Genomic DNA, 15,795 nt, shown 5'->3' with positions numbered 1-15,795 from the left:
CCTGTTGATCTATCTTAAGGATATAATCAGAATATTGACTCAAGACTGTTGTTTTTCCAGAATTCTCTTAAATTGAAAAAAAATTTAAAAGAATATCTAAATAAATAAAAGTATATTGATATAATGAACGATTGTGCAATCATTAGAATTTCTAAGCGTTTTTTAAACAGTAACTTGTTATTGAACATTTAGTTTGAGCCATACATTACATCAAACGTTTCACCATGCATGAGTTCATTTGATTCTCTCCACAAACCTGTGAATTAATATTGTGACAATTATTATTCACATGAAAAAACTGAGGATCAGAGAAAATTATGAGACTCTTAAGTGACAAGATGTCTAAATAGAGTACTATTTGAATCCATCCCCTATGGATTTTACTACTACTATCTGGAAATGATAAAGTAAAATCAGACACTACCAGTGATTTAATGCTAAGAGGAAAAAAGTCATCACCGAAATTGTATCCTGTTATAATAGACATATAGGCATAGGAAGAAATACCACAAAATATTCATAGACACCATCTGGGATGGCAAGTTTTCAAATTTTTTTTTTTTTAATTTTGTTCCTTTCTGTGTTTCTCAAATGTGCTACAACGTACATGTATTATAAGAAGAAAAAAATAGGCTGGGTGCGGTGGCTCAGGCCTGTAATTCCAGCACTTTGGGAGGCTGAGATGGACAGATCACGAGGTCAGGAGATCGAGACCATCCTGGCTAACATGGTGAAACCCTGTCTCTACTAAAAATACAAAAAATTAGCCAGGCATGGTGGTAGGTGCCTGTAGTCCCAGCTACTCAGGAGGCTGAGGCAGGAGAATGGTGTGAACCCCGGAGGCAGAGCTTGCAGTGAGCTGAGATCACACCACTACACTCCAGCCTGGGCGGCATAGCGAGACTCCGTCTCAGAAAAAAAAAAAAGAAAAAAATAATGTAGCTCTAAGTAACTGAAAAAAACACATTTTCAAATGGGGGTTATTCTCATGTTTGACGTGTTTCATATAAACACTAACAGTGCTAGAATAATAGGTAACTTGACTTTATACACACCCTGCTTTATCATAATTCTGCAGAAAATGATACAAAATATATCACTTGACTTCGAATATGAGGGTCAATATATTTTGTAATCAGGTATTTGACAAATGCTTTCCTGTAAGAGCTCCTCCCTTTGTAAATATGGACACGCTACTATCAATGATAAAATAAATATCAAAGTTTACTTGTCATCCACAGGGGCAGGATGTTGAGGTAAGATTTTCGTTTCACCCTTTACTCACTATATGGTACAAGAGGGACCCCAGTCGAGCAGGCAGTTCAAGTAACATTACTCAGCATTACTCGAAGTCTCTTCTGAGTGTTTCTTTCTCACTTGCTGTCTTACACCCTTCAGATATTATCTTTTACAAGATTTCAAACACTAATAAAATGATACACATTAGTAAAAGAGAAAAATCCATTATGGAACCCTTCAGAATAGGTTAAAGGGAGCAGAGTCCATTAAAGCTGAATCATCCCAATGTGTAGGTCCCCACAGACAAGACTGACTTATCGGCTGAACCAGGAAACCTCATCTTCAGTACACGTGAGGTATCAGTAGCTGTTTCACAGGTTGATCATAAAGTGAGGCATTGAGGTAAAGATTCGCATTCTGACTTTATCACTCACTAATTAGAGAATTGCAGGCAAGTTACTCAAGCCTTAATACCTCTGTTTTCTCAGTATTATGAATGCAGGCTAATGGCTATTACATAGGGCAGTTGTGAAATTTGGGTAAGAGAGTGTGTGTTAAATCCAGAGTCTGACACATAGTAAGTATTCGACTCAGTCAGCAAATGCATTTACTAAGTGCCAAGTCACCCACTGAAATCAAACACGTCCCTGGTGCCACAGACACAGCTGTAAGAATGCAACCAAAACCCTGTCCTCCGCTAGCTCACATTTTAGTGGTCCTTGTTGTACAGGCCTTGCTTTTTTACCAATCAGCGGACATAGTGGTTTTTGTTATAATAAAATCTAGATTAAACGTATTTCTTGAATAATTTTTAAATCTCCAGAAAAAGATTCACAAAAGAATATTTTATATTGCAATGTATATTTTTACTTGATTGGTAAAACTAAGATCTTTAATCAACTTTTCAGAAAGACTTTTTTGATAGTTAATTTTATGTCAACTTGACTGAGCAAAGGGATGCCCAGAGAACTGGTAAAAGTCCATTCCCAGGTGTGTCTGTGAGGGTGTTTTTGGAAGAGATTCGCATTTTAGTTGAATTGATGGGATTGATTTTTGAATTGGTGAATGGATGTAAAGAAGATCCACCCTTGCCAATGTGCGTGGGCATGATCCAGTCCTTTTGCAATCTCCCAGTGGGTTCACCTTGCTCGCTGCATAGACAGAACCGATTTATTAAGACAGGGGAATTGCAATGGAGAAAGAGTAGTTCACCCAGAGCCGGCTGTGTGGGAGACTGGAGTTTTATTACTACTCAAATTAGTCTCCCTGAACATTTGGAGTTCAGAGTTTTTGAAGATAATTTGGTGGGTGGGAAGGGGCAGTGAGTCGGGGAGTGCTGATTGGTTGGGTTGGAGATGAAATCATGGCACGTCACTGTCTTCTTGGGCTGAGTTAGCTCCTGGGTGGGGGTCACAAGATCGGATGGACCAGTTTATCCATCTGTATGGGGCCAGCTGTTTCATCAAGTGCAGGGTCTGCAAACCATCTCAAGCACGGATTCCAGAAGCAGTTTAAGGAGGGTCAGAATCTTCTAGCCTCCAGCTGTATGACTCCTAAACCATAATTTCTAATCTTGTGGCTAATGTTAGTAGCCTAGTCCCCAGGCAAGAAGGAGGTTTGTTTTGGGAAAGCGCTGCTATCGTCTTTGTTTTAAACTATAAACTATGAACTAAGTTTCTCCGAAAGTGAGTTCAGCCTATGCCAAGAATGAACAAGGACAGCTTGGAGGTTAGCGGCAAGATGGAATTGGTTACGTTGGATCTTTTTCACTGTCTCAGTCATCATTTTGCAAAGGCGGTTTCACTTTCAGAGCCCAAACAGTATTAAAAAAGTAGTGGAAGGGTGAATTTTCTCTCTGTGTTGTAGTCAGGACATCCATCTTCTCCTGCCCACACACGGTGGGAGCTTCTGGTTCTTAGGTCTTCGAATTTGAACTTGGGACTTGGGACTGAGCCACATCACCGGTGTTCCTGGCTCTGCAGCTTGCAGACAGCAGATTGTGAGACTTCTAGGTCCTCATCATCTCATCAGCCAGTTCTGTCAATCTCTCTCTCTCTCTCTCTCTCTCTCTCTATATATATATATACACACACACGTATATATACATATACGTGTGTGTGTTCATGTATGCATGTGTGTGTATAGTAACACTTTTGTGACTCCATTTAACCTTGATTATGTAACAGTCACCAGCAAGTATTTAAATACAATTCTTTTTTAATTTGAATTGTTTGGTATTTTGTGTGCCTTTTGGTTTAAAGGCTCATATTCTTTAGCTTTAAACAATATTCTTGTTTCACTTCTTTTATAATTTCTAGTTTTCCAAGTTTACTTTGCTGTAACTCCAGTTTTTTTTTTGCCTTCAAGGTACACATATACACTTTTTGTCATATATATGCATGTGTGTGTGTGTCTTTGATGACAAGAAATATGTACACATGGACCTTGAAGACAGGAACTATACACACACACACGCACACACACACACACATGCATGCACATGTTGTGTATTTGCATCTATACATGCATGTAGAGCATATATATCTATATGTGTGTATATATGTGTGTGTGTATATATATGTGTGTGTGTTAGTGTGTGTGTGTCATTGAAGTAAAGAAACATATATATGGACCTTGAAAACAAGAACTACACACACACGCACACATACGCACATGCATGCACATTTTATGTATTTGCATCTATACATTCATATAGAGTATATATATGTATATGTGTATATATACGTGTGTGTGTATATATGTGTGTGTTTATATGTGTGTGTGTGTCCTTGAAGACAAGCAATGCAGCTATTGTTTACATCTCCTGTGCCTATCACAATGCACGGGATATGATATGCTTTTAGTAAAGCTTGCTGAACAAATGCATGAACGAATGGGTTAGCAAAAATATTTTAACCTGCCTAAAAGAAACCATAAAAGTTATAACTTTTTAAAACAAAACTGTCATATATGTATCAACAGATGAATGAAAATTTGTTCGAGAAAAAGAAAAAGCCCAGAATGAGAATATTATGTTCTCTTTATCTAAACTAACTCCTGTAGATGTGAAACTTGGAGAGAAAATAAACAGGATCATTTGTTTAGGATTTCTCTTCTAAGAGCTCTAAATATCAAAAACAGATTGAGTAGCAATATTGCATCTAAATCTGTTGGTTAAATTAAAAATGTACAAAATAACAAATATCTTCCTTAGTGTAGGCCCATTAAAAAATAGATTTACTAAATGAAAGAAGTAGTGTTTCAAAATAATTTTTGTCACTAATTTGAAGGTTTTGCTTTATTGCATTTTTTGTTCAATACTGCTAAAGCAATTTTTATCATTTTTTCAGTGATTCTTTCTCAATTTTGAACCCTTTTGTTACTCCGTTTAACCTTGATTACATAACATTCCCAAGCAAGTGTTTAAATGCAATTCTTTTTTTCATTTGAATGTTTGGCATTTTGTGAGCCTTTTGGTTTAAAGGTTCATATTCTTTAGCCTTGAACAATATTCTTGATTTATTTCTTTTATAATTTCTGTTTTTCCAAGATTCTTTTGCTGTAACTCCTGTTGTGTGTGTGTGTTTAATTATTATTAAGCTTCCCTGAAATCATTATCTATATATTTTACTTTTCCCTATTATTTTCTGTATCTTTGTATTTTTCTCAATTAACTACTAGAATAATGTAAGTATTTGACATTTTGAAATCTCACCATCGATATCAGAGTCACAATTTATGAGGAAAGAAAGAAGGTTAAAACAAAGACAGCGTCTATGATAATCTCTTTATCAATAGTGCTGATTGGATTAACGATGTACTAAGTAGAGCAATAAAGTAGCTGCAATGAACAGCAAGGAAGGACAAACATCCCATTCAAGGAGCATCAGGAAACCTTTATCTGGCCCTCACCAGTTCTGTGCCCCACGTTGCTGATAGATGATCAACATGACTTTGTCCTTGAGGACTGAAAGCTTAATATTTCCTTTTCCTACCATCCTTTGCCATATTAAAACAATTCCAAACTGGTTGCAGTGGTGCATACCTGTAATCCCAACTACTCAGAAGGTTGAGGTGGAAGGATCATCCCTTGAGCACAGGAGTTCAAGGCTACAATGAGCTCCAGTGGTACCACTGCACTCAGGCCAGGACAACAGAGCAAACTCTATCTCTAAAGTAAACAAGGACCCATGCGGTGACTCACACCTGCAATCCCAGCACTTTGGGAGGCCAAGGCAGATGGATCACCTGATGTCAGGAGTTTGAGACCACCCTGGCCAACATGGTGAAACTCCATCTCTACTAAAAATTCAAAAATTAGCCAGGAGTGGAGGCACACACCTGTGGTCCCAGCTACTTGGAAGGCTGAGGCAGGAGAATTGGTTGAACCTGAGAGGTGGAGGTTGCAGCGAGCCAAGATGGCACCATTGCACTCCAGCCTGGGCAACAGACTGAGACTTGGCCTCAAAAAAAATTTAAAAAAAAGTAAACAAATACATAACTAAAAATTTAAAAATAAAACAATATCAGGCTTTGAATAAAGCTTCTCATTATATTATGATATAAAAATATTAAATTTTACTCCTAAAAGTCTTACAATCACTACCCCTCTTTATTTTCTGTTGGACCATACCAGGCAGTCAAAACATTCTCCTGCTCTCTAATCCACAAAAACACATGTGTATCCAATATTCACATGCCCAAAAGCTATCTCCACCCATTATTCAGTTTATATAAAGTCACTATTCTATTTCCAATAGTCATCCATCCACTCATTCAAACCAAGGTTCTCAGTTAACTGTAATTCCATGAGCTGCAAAGTTCTTCACCTTTGAAGATGTCACATTGTTTTCTAGAATTCCTCCTTCCTCCTAACAGTCTTGTCACCATATGCATCTTGCTCCAGCTGCCTTCTGGAACAGGTGATGCGATGAGAGAGGAAGAAGAATCCCTCCTCCCATCTCTCAGAAGTGTGACTTCTACCAATCACCATGAAACAGCAGGAACACTGGGCTGAAAACAAGCACTGAAGGAACCAAAGAGTAAATAAATAGCAGCATAGAGGCAGACCTTGATATCCAACTCATCAAAGTGTGCTGCACCTTCCTAAAAAACAGTCCCTTGCTTGAAAGAGCATTAGAGTTAGAGACGAGCCTATGACGCTCTGCAATACCACAGCTGCTCTCAGCAGGGTGCCACAGTACAAAAGGTCTCAGGAAATTGTCACAAGTGAAGGAAACACAAATGTAAAATTGATGAGGAAAATACCTGCCTTAAAATTGTAATGGCAATTGGAAGTATTCCAGATGGCGTCAACGTGGAAATGATCAAGAGAATGAGATTACAGCCGTGTAGTAGGATGCCAGGTCAATCTTAAAAGTTGTTGGGTACATCAGTGTTTATTAATTTGAAAAGATATTCATATATTTTATGAGAAAGGTCAGGTTTCAAACAATATGTAAGATAGGATTCTGATGTAAAGACATAAGGAAAAGGAGAGAACGAACAAGAACTTGACAGGATCTGTAACTATGTGTAATGTTGGATAGTGAATTATTTTCTTCCTTCCTCTTTATTCTTTGTTCCTACAGTCTAATATTTATAGTAAATATATATTTTACAAGTAGACAAAAACTTTTTTTTTTTTCGAGACAGAGTCTCTCTCTGTTGCCCAGGCTGGAGTGCAGTTGGTACGATCTCAGCTCACTGCAACCTCTGCCTCCCTGGTTCGAGAGATTCTCCTGCCTCAGCCTCCTGAGTTGCTGGGATTACAGGTACATGCCACCACACTCAGCTGATTTTTGTATAGACTAAAACATTTTTAAATGTATAAATTTCACACGGCAGGGCAATGCAATGCAGAGAAGCACTGCAGTGCGGTGGGAGCCCCTTGTGGGGGCCACATGCCCGGGTTTCACCTCCAGTTCTGCTGCCAAGACATGTAAGAAAGTCATTTAACCATTAGAGCTCATTTCTCCACCTTGAACATGAAGACACTAAGTCCACTTATGGCTGTAAAATCTGGATTAATCGATTTTTTAAACCTATATATCTACCCACCCTAAACACACTGTTCTTACACACATTGCCAGACTCTCCAGCTCATCGTCACACAACAAAGCCAAAGACCTCAAACCTTTCTGCCAGATGACAGCCCTGCTGGAGGCTTCTGGTCACCCCGTACATTCTGGCGTGTCCTCTGTGAACAGAACGCCACACAAGCCTGCACATCCCACAGTCCAGGGCAGGCTGAATTAGCAGCTGTGCAATGCCACTAATTGGAAGCCTTTCAGACTTCACTGAGTTTGACTTAAAATAAATGGAGACTTGTGTGTATCGCGGATGGGGGTGCATATCCCCATTTTGTTTAATTTGGGAAGGGACTTTTGATGGCTCTGCCAACCCATGACAATATTTGCAGTAAAAATTCACAGCTGATTCTCTCCCTTCTGGTCTATGGAATCTCCTTGGGAACCACTGATATGAATCCAGCCCCTGTCTGCAGAGGTGGAGGATCAGGGGGCGTCCGCAGGAGCATGCGGCCAGGCATGGGTGCACCTAGACGCGGTGAGTAGGGGGCTTGGAGAACAGTGTCCCTGACACAGGGACGCAGGTTGTGGAGGACATCAGCCAGGGCCCCTGCAGCGCCATAAAGCTACTGGGGCTGAGGCAGGATGAAGCAGGCATAGGGAATGTTGTCTGTTTCTCAAATTGGGGGACGGTGGGATGAAAGCGGCACCCAGGAAGGCTCAGCCTGGCGAAAGTGTGTGAGCTGAATGGAATGTGGACAGTGTTGGCCCAGGACGCAGCTCAGAGGCTGTTGCAGTAATCCGGGCATGAATGAGGCTGTAATCCCCACAGAATGATGTGCTGGGTAATGTGGAGCCTGACTTCATTTCCAGTTCTATTTATGGCTCTGAATTACAGGAAAAGTTGGGGAGGGCATTGCTCCCAAAGTTCCGTTTCCTCCTCCCGTGGTCCTAGGTATCTGACCACCTGCAGCCACAGTCCCTAAGCACACTGCGCATGCCCGAAGCCCAAATACACAGATTCTGGAACTTTCCGAAGACACAGAGGATGGCTCTGTTTTTCCCCTGAAGGCACCTCATCCACGCTACACGTGTCTTTATCACTACCAGGACGCTCCAGTATGTCCTAACACCTCAGGTTTGATGGTTGACTCTGTTTCACTCTGAACGCCACAGAAGATGGCCATGCCAAAGATGGAGGGAAATGAGAATGTCTGCCAGATAGGAGCACAATTTTCCTCTCAAGCTTGGTTCTTAGGAGTGACCCTCACTTTATGACATAAACTCAAATTTCTTTTACACTAAAATCAGGGGTCATAATAAAAAGGTATTCTATGTGACCGGGAAGCATGGTCAACCGTAAAAACAGAACTTCAAAACAAGAGGCAGGGCCAGTCAGGGAGCAGTTCCATACAAACAACATGTACAGCAAGGGCTGAGAAAAATACGGCCTTTTCCTGGGTATTGTTTTGTGGGACTGGATCACGGTTTCAAAATTCATGTGCCTCATTAGAAGCACAATGTTCTGCACTTACACCCTAGTAAATATTTTTACAAGATAATATTTCATGATAAAGGTGTTTTGCTCACAAAACCTCTCCCTGTCAACAACTGGAGGTTGACCTCTTACTTGCCCAAAGCTGTACAAACACTGGTGGGGGATATTTGCATCTGTCGCTTCTAAAACACCTTCCTTTTTAAATCTAGTATGAAAGACAGTTTCCTCAAAAAAAAAAAAAAAAAATCACCGAAAGCTGTTTCTTTTTTTTTTTGAAATGTTCCTAAGACTGGGGGAAATCTGAGTGTTTTCCTGAAAGCAGAAGTGACTGGCTGGCATGAATTAATAAGATGTCACTGGTGCTGACTCCCCCACCTGCACATTCCTGCCCACAGTCGCGAATCTTGAAGATGAGATCCGTGAGGGCAAAGAATGATGCCAGGCAATCCTAGAGAGTGGAAGTGTTTAACCTTTTCCTCGCCATCTTGTCTACTTTGATCTCTGCAGAACCCTCTGTGGAAGGGGTGATCTGACACACAAGCATTTCTGGGTGATGCTGAATTCTGCTTACGACTCCCTGCTACTGTCAGGCAGAAAGTTCTCCAAACCGCATGAATTTGGGAGTCTGGACACTTCAGGCACCAGCAGGGTTATGGTTTTGTCATAATCCTGCTGAAAGTCCTTTACCATCTCCAGGCCTCCTTTTCTTTTCTATAAAATAAGGAGTTTGGACTGACACTGTGTTGATATTCTCCAGTTTTGTGAAACATCATATTCAGCAATCTCCAGCAGGCGTTTTACAGAAGACCTTACTTTCCTAGACCCTGCTCAAGTAGAGCGTTCAGGTTAGTGCTAAGATTTAATATGCTGCCTCCATCTGACCTCCACATTATGAAAAAATATATATAAAGGAAAGAGCAAAAGGTAGAGCAAGTAGGTTTCTAGCTTGGTGGAGTAGCTCTGAGCGCTGCCCTGTCCTTGGCTGTGTGTGTCGGGCGAAGCGTCTGTGAAGGTCCCCAGTGGGGTGTGCAGAGCACAGGGGCTGCTCCTGAATGCAGGCACGTGATCCAAGGACACTGTGCATCGCCAGTGTGACCCCATGAGTAGTTTCAGAGCTTTGATAAGACCTAGGCTGGGCTCGGTGGCTCATGCCTGTCATCCCAGAACTTTGGGAGGCCAAGATGGGTGGATCATCTGAGGTCAAGAGTTCAAGACCAGCCTGACCAATACGGTGAAACCCTGTCTCTACTAAAAATACAAAAATTAGTTGTGTGTAGTGGCGAGTACCTGTAATCCCAGTTACTTAGGAGGCTGAGGCAGGAGAATCAGTTGAACCTGGGAGGTGGAGGTTGCAGTAAGCCAAGATCATGCAACTACCCTCCATCCTGGGAGACAGAGCAAGACTCCACCTCAAAAAAAAAAAAAGAGAGAGAGAAAAACAGGAACATCAGATGTGGACTGCATTGATGGCCTGCCTTTCTCTACACCACAGGAATGTGGGCTGTAAAGGCAGGATGTAAATTCAAGTCCACATGCTATGGAGAAATCAGAGGTTTCGAAAGTGTCTCCACGACTATTTTTAAAGTCACAGCTAATAATTCACCGTCTGACGCTCTGGGGCTTGCCTGGATCTAAAAATAATTGTTCCTGAGTTGGTCGGGGAACTGGCTGAGAAGGAGGGGAAGCTGCGTGGAATACATTCTGAACCATCAGGAAACCCGAAGCAAAATCGAATCTGGCCACCTAAGATTTGATTGTTAAAAGATGGATTTGACTGCTGATCCCGCATTAATTACATTTGTGAAGACATTTGAAAGAGAGGAATGAAATGACAGTGGCCCTGACACAGTCCTTGGGGTTTAAGATGGAGTCTGACATTGTATCCATCTCCAGTCCTGCAGCAGCTCAGCGACATCAGAGACAATTGAAGCAAAGGGCCCACTTAGGGCTGACAGCTGACCCTGCAGTCCGGCTGGGGAGCCCCTGAGAGGACCCAGGTCCAGCCACCAGGGAAGGGAACCAGCATGGCCCCAGGGGCACTTTAGGCTGAGGCTTCTCCCAGGATATGGAGGCTCAGCACTTTGCACAAATCGAATTCATGCCAAAGGAAACTGAAAGCCCGCCTTTTTTTCTATCCCAGCGCACATCTCAGATTATTTGGCCTTTGTCTGAAGACTGAAAACAGTTCTGTGTTCAAGTATGTTTTTAATAGCTGATATTTATTTCACAAAAAAACTGAAATTGCTTTGTGTGTCCAGGCTTGAATGTTTAAGGCATGCTTGATTAATACATGTGTGCTGAGTGCTTCCTGGGGCTCCTAGACACTGCCAAAGGTAGCTCAGTGGGGAAATTCAAGGCAATTTTCCTCTTAACTTTTGCTACTTCTGACCATTTTCCACTTAAGTTATTATGCTTCTCTATCCATCTATCTGCCTATGTCTAGCTATCCATCATCTATCAATCAATCACTCTATCTTGCAATGGAGGAATTAACTGTGATGTTTTCAAGCATATCGCTTCTCTCATATTCCTATTAACATATTGGAAATGCTCAGCTAAATAGAATAAAGTATTTAGCCTAAACACACGTGAATGTTGAATGCTTTGGGCAAGATATTGAAGGGGTGGGAGAGAAATAATATTAACGCTTTCATAGACACGGCTGGACTTCTTTCCTCCTAAACATGAGTGAGAATGCTTTCTATGCTTCTAGTTGGGATTGTAGATAAATAGAGAAATCACATTTGAACACAGGAAATGGCTTCGGATAAGGAAGACACATTCCTATCTCTCTCTCTCACACACACACACATGCACACGCACGTACGCACACATGGACCACCCACCCACCCATCGGAAGTGCATCAGTGGCCTCTGCCTCCTCCTGCCAGGATTCCCGGCTGCAGGACGCAGCCCAGCAGGAGAAGCTTTTCCCTCCATTCTTTCAAGGATGAGTGGAGATATAGGCTGGTGTTATGTGTTTTGCTCAGTTGAGTGAGGTCCGATTCCTGGAGTTGAGTTTCCTTTAACATCTGAGATCAGTCACATGGCCCATGCTGCAGAGCTTTCAGAGAGGAAACGCACTGGTTCCAAACATTTCAGTTTAGTTTCATTCAAATACAGAAACATGGAAACACAGATTAGACTCGTATGATCAAGTTGTACTCAAGCAAAGAATACAATACCAAAATGTTTGATTTCTTATGAGTGTCCTGAAAGAGTCTCACATACAGTCTAAGTTAGTTACCAAGTTCTTTATGAGATCTTTTCTAAGATTATGAACATCATATTTGACTTGTGTAAAGCATCACATCATTGACTAAAGAAAATATGCATAAATATATATATACACACACAAAGTTGTATAATATTTAAAATATTTCTGAGTGGTATTACTTGAAAAGATATTACAGTAACTGATTATCATTGTATGGGAACATGCTTTTATAAAACAAGATTCTTCAATATAGGATATTCTCAATGGCATTATTTCTTGACTTCTATTTATCATTAATAAATTTGGTGGAAATGTTAAAATAATGTTAGAGGTTATTTAATGGGAAATATGTATGTTTCTTTCCATTATAAGAAACTATATATCTTATAATAGGATGTTTTTCTCACCTCACCTAAAAATAACACAGAACGTCTTATTTCAGATAAATATTAGTTTTAAAAGGTTTTAGTTATATGTCTTATATCCTGTTTAACTTGAGTTCTTTTTACACTTAGAATGAACACATCCAGATTCTAACAAAAACACAATAAACACAGATGAGATACATGGGCTAAGTTTAGGTATGAGACAGTTGCGTCTTCTGTCCACAGTGTTCTCAGGAACATGTCACTGTGGACACAGACATGGTTTTAATGGGAAAGAGGTAAAATTTTTCCCAGAAAATTGTATGTCATAAGGCATCATTCTGGAGACAAGCCCTTGAACTAAGGCTTTACATTATATAAAGACAATTTCTGGAGGTGAAGGAGAAATTACAGTAGAAGGAGGACAGGTGCTTGGAGAAGTTCCCGTTCTGCCCCAAGGGTGTTGGGGAGGCCAGGAAGAGCTCTGCTTCCTGCAGGGCTGTGTGTTGTCAGCATAGCCCCTGGTGGCCTCAGAGTGACCCCGTAGAGAGTGGAAGTCGGCATGTACAGTTTGTACAGTGGCAAGCGTGTCATATCCCAAGTTTAAATACACCAGTGTGCACCTTTGTGTGATGATTCTGACATCATGAATGCACCAGGTCTCATTGTGATGGGGTCTATGTCATAAAAAACATTTTGAGGACTAGAGGAAACCATACTCTAACACAGTTTTTTTTTGAGGCAGAATCTGGCTCTGTCACCCAGGCTGGAGTGCAGTGGCCAAATCTCAGCTCACCACAACCTCTGCCTCCCAGGTTCAAGTGATTCTCCTGCCTCAGCCTCCCAAGTAGCTGAGATTACAGGTGTGTGCCACCATGCCCAGCCAATATTTGTATTTTTAGTACAGACGGGTTTCACCATGTTAGCCAGGTTGGTCTTGAACTCCTGAGCTTGAGTGATCTGCCCTCCTCGGCCTCCCAAGGTTCTGAGATTTGCAGGTGTGAGCCACTGCTCCCGGCCCTCACTGTTGATTTATTAGGAGGATTTTTCTTTTAAATACCCCAAAGAAGCCATGTGGGACACAACCCTGGGGTGGTGGGCAAATCAAGAGTCAAACTCTGAATGTTTCCCATCCCAAGGAGAAGAAGAAAATAAATCTAATCAGAGAGAAAATGGAAGGCTTATTATAAGAAGTCATGTCAGATTATCAGCTCCTGTTTTGGGCCAGGCCTTTGAGGGGCAGCATCCTGAGCCATGAGGAACAGGTGTCAGGCTAGGGACTGGTAGAGACATCAGGAAGCCTTACACAGTCCCAAGGAAGAGGAAAGAAAACCTGCTGAGGACTGAAAAGGTTAGTCATGCCCAGTGGAGGTGAGGAGTGGGGGTACAGGAGACTGATTTCCTGCTGTTCAGCAAGGAAGTCTTGGGGTGTTTGTCACTCACATATTTTATGTTTCTAACTAAGACACAAGACTTCAGGAATAAGATTGCCCTGAAACGTCTCCATCAGTGGCTCTCTCTCCTGGGGTTGACTTGACTTCCCACATCCCACCCAAGCAGGGGACACATGGCAATGTCTGGAGGTAAGTTTGCTTGTCACAAGTGGCAGATATGCCCCTGGCATCTAGGGGGGTGACGGCCAGGGGTGCTGTTGAACACACCGTGTACAGGACAGTCTCCTACCACAAAGAACTGTTTCTGTCAGAATGTCAACAGAGCTGAGGCTGGGAACACATACTCTAAACTCTCTGGAAGGTGCCATGGACTGAATGTTTGTGTTCCTTCAAAATTCATGTCGAAATTCTGACCTCTTAGGTTAGGTATTAGGAGACGTCATCTTTGGGAGGTGATGAGGTCATGAGGATGGTGTCCTTAAGGATGGGATTAGGGCCCTTAGAAAAAATGACCAGAGAGAGCTCCCTCACCCCTTTCGCTGGTGAGGACCCAAGGAGAAGGCGCCCTCAACGAGCCAGGAAACAGGCTCCCACCAGACACCGATTCTACCAGCATCGTAATCTTGGACTTTCAGCCTCCAGAACTGTGAGAAATGAATGCTTGTTTAAGCCATGCGTATTGTTGTTATAGCAGCTCGAATGGCAAAGACACAAAGCAAAGAAATGGCTCTGATATATTAAACTAAAATGTAAATTATATAACAATATTTTACATATATAGAAAATGTTCACCAAGGCGGGCAGATCACCTGAGGTCCGGAGATGGACACCAGCCTGGCCAACATGCTGAAACTCTACCTCTACTAAAAATACAAAAATTAACCAGGTGTGGTGGTGGTTGCCTGTAATCCCAGCTACTTGGGAGGCTGAGGCAAGATAATCGCTTGAACCAGGAGGTAGAGGTTGCAGTGAGCTGAGATCGCACCACTTCACTTCAGCCCGGGTGACAGAATGCGACTCCATCTCAAAAGTAAATAAATAACAATAAAATAAAAGTTCAGAAAAATACATAATAAAAGGACATGAATTTATAGAACTATAATTTTAGGCTTTTAAATATGTCCTCCTCATAATGGGAGCCCACCGCTCTGGGGTCAGTCAGGTCTCGTAAAACAACATTTTCCTGGCTGTGTTGGAACTGTTTTTCTCTGGTCAGAGTGAAAAGAAAGGCAGTCCTGGCTTATGAAGCTAAACTTTGTGACTCGCAGGGAAAGAGTGCAGCCGCCTGTCAGTGGGCTGGGTTCTGCACAACCTCGAATGCCTCTCCTGGCCTCAGTTTGCTCATCTGTGACAGTGTGATAATAACAGTATCTGCTTCCATTTCCAAGAGGATTAAATAATACAAAACACATATCTCGGTGTTTTGTGCATAATAAACCCTCAATGAGTATTTGCTATCATTTTTGCAATTTTTAGCTTTGTATCTGAATTATTACATGGGAACGAATCTAAATTCAGAACGATTCACGAAGAGAATATATTAACACAAGATCTTTTGAGTTAATTTAAAACATGAAATAATATTTCCCATGAGAGTTATTTTTCTTGCCCTTCTCCTCACCCCCCAAACTGGAAAGTGAACAAAGAGGGTATGTGTTGATAGAACGCTGTCTCAAAGAGGTTTGGGAGATGGTAGTTTGATTGACCTGTCACCTTGTGGAAGAACCCACCTTACATACTAACAGCTTTTGAGTTATTCAGGAAGGAATGGCCTGCGACCGGCTGAATCAGCACTGAGCTCCTATTTACTACGAAGTACAGTATCATTTATTTACCATGGAGTAACCCTTCACACAGCATTGCCTCTTGAAAGCTTCCAGGGAGAGGAAACGTACTTAAATGTGAAGTCTTATTTTCTCAACAGTTCTCCTGATCGAGTTTAAAATTTAAAAATTATCTTGCCAAGTTTTCTGCACCATGATTTATGCAAGAATGATACAAGAATGAAACGGATTGTCTTGGCAGGCTGAGTCACTAGCTACGATATCAGGGA

At 41.5% G+C, this 15,795-nt stretch overlaps 1 long non-coding RNA gene across 1 annotated transcript in view; it reads right to left on the bottom strand.

The window, feature by feature from the left end:
* Positions 1-14,333: 14,333 nt before the first annotated feature.
* Positions 14,334-15,795, bottom strand: part of LOC117082089 — a 5,035-nt gene continuing 3,573 nt past the window's right edge. Inside the window, exon 3 of the long non-coding RNA XR_004436449.1 lies at positions 14,334-14,386. This is a non-coding gene — a long non-coding RNA (uncharacterized LOC117082089). The remainder of the gene's footprint in view (positions 14,387-15,795) is intronic.

Source organism: Trachypithecus francoisi, unplaced genomic scaffold (assembly GCF_009764315.1).
Source record: "Trachypithecus francoisi isolate TF-2019V2 unplaced genomic scaffold, Tfra_2.0 Lachesis_group9, whole genome shotgun sequence".
Lineage (NCBI taxonomy): Eukaryota > Metazoa > Chordata > Mammalia > Primates > Cercopithecidae > Trachypithecus > Trachypithecus francoisi.
The sequence above is the reverse complement of the archived record's forward strand: the minus strand, read 5'-3'. Positions and strand labels throughout refer to the sequence as shown.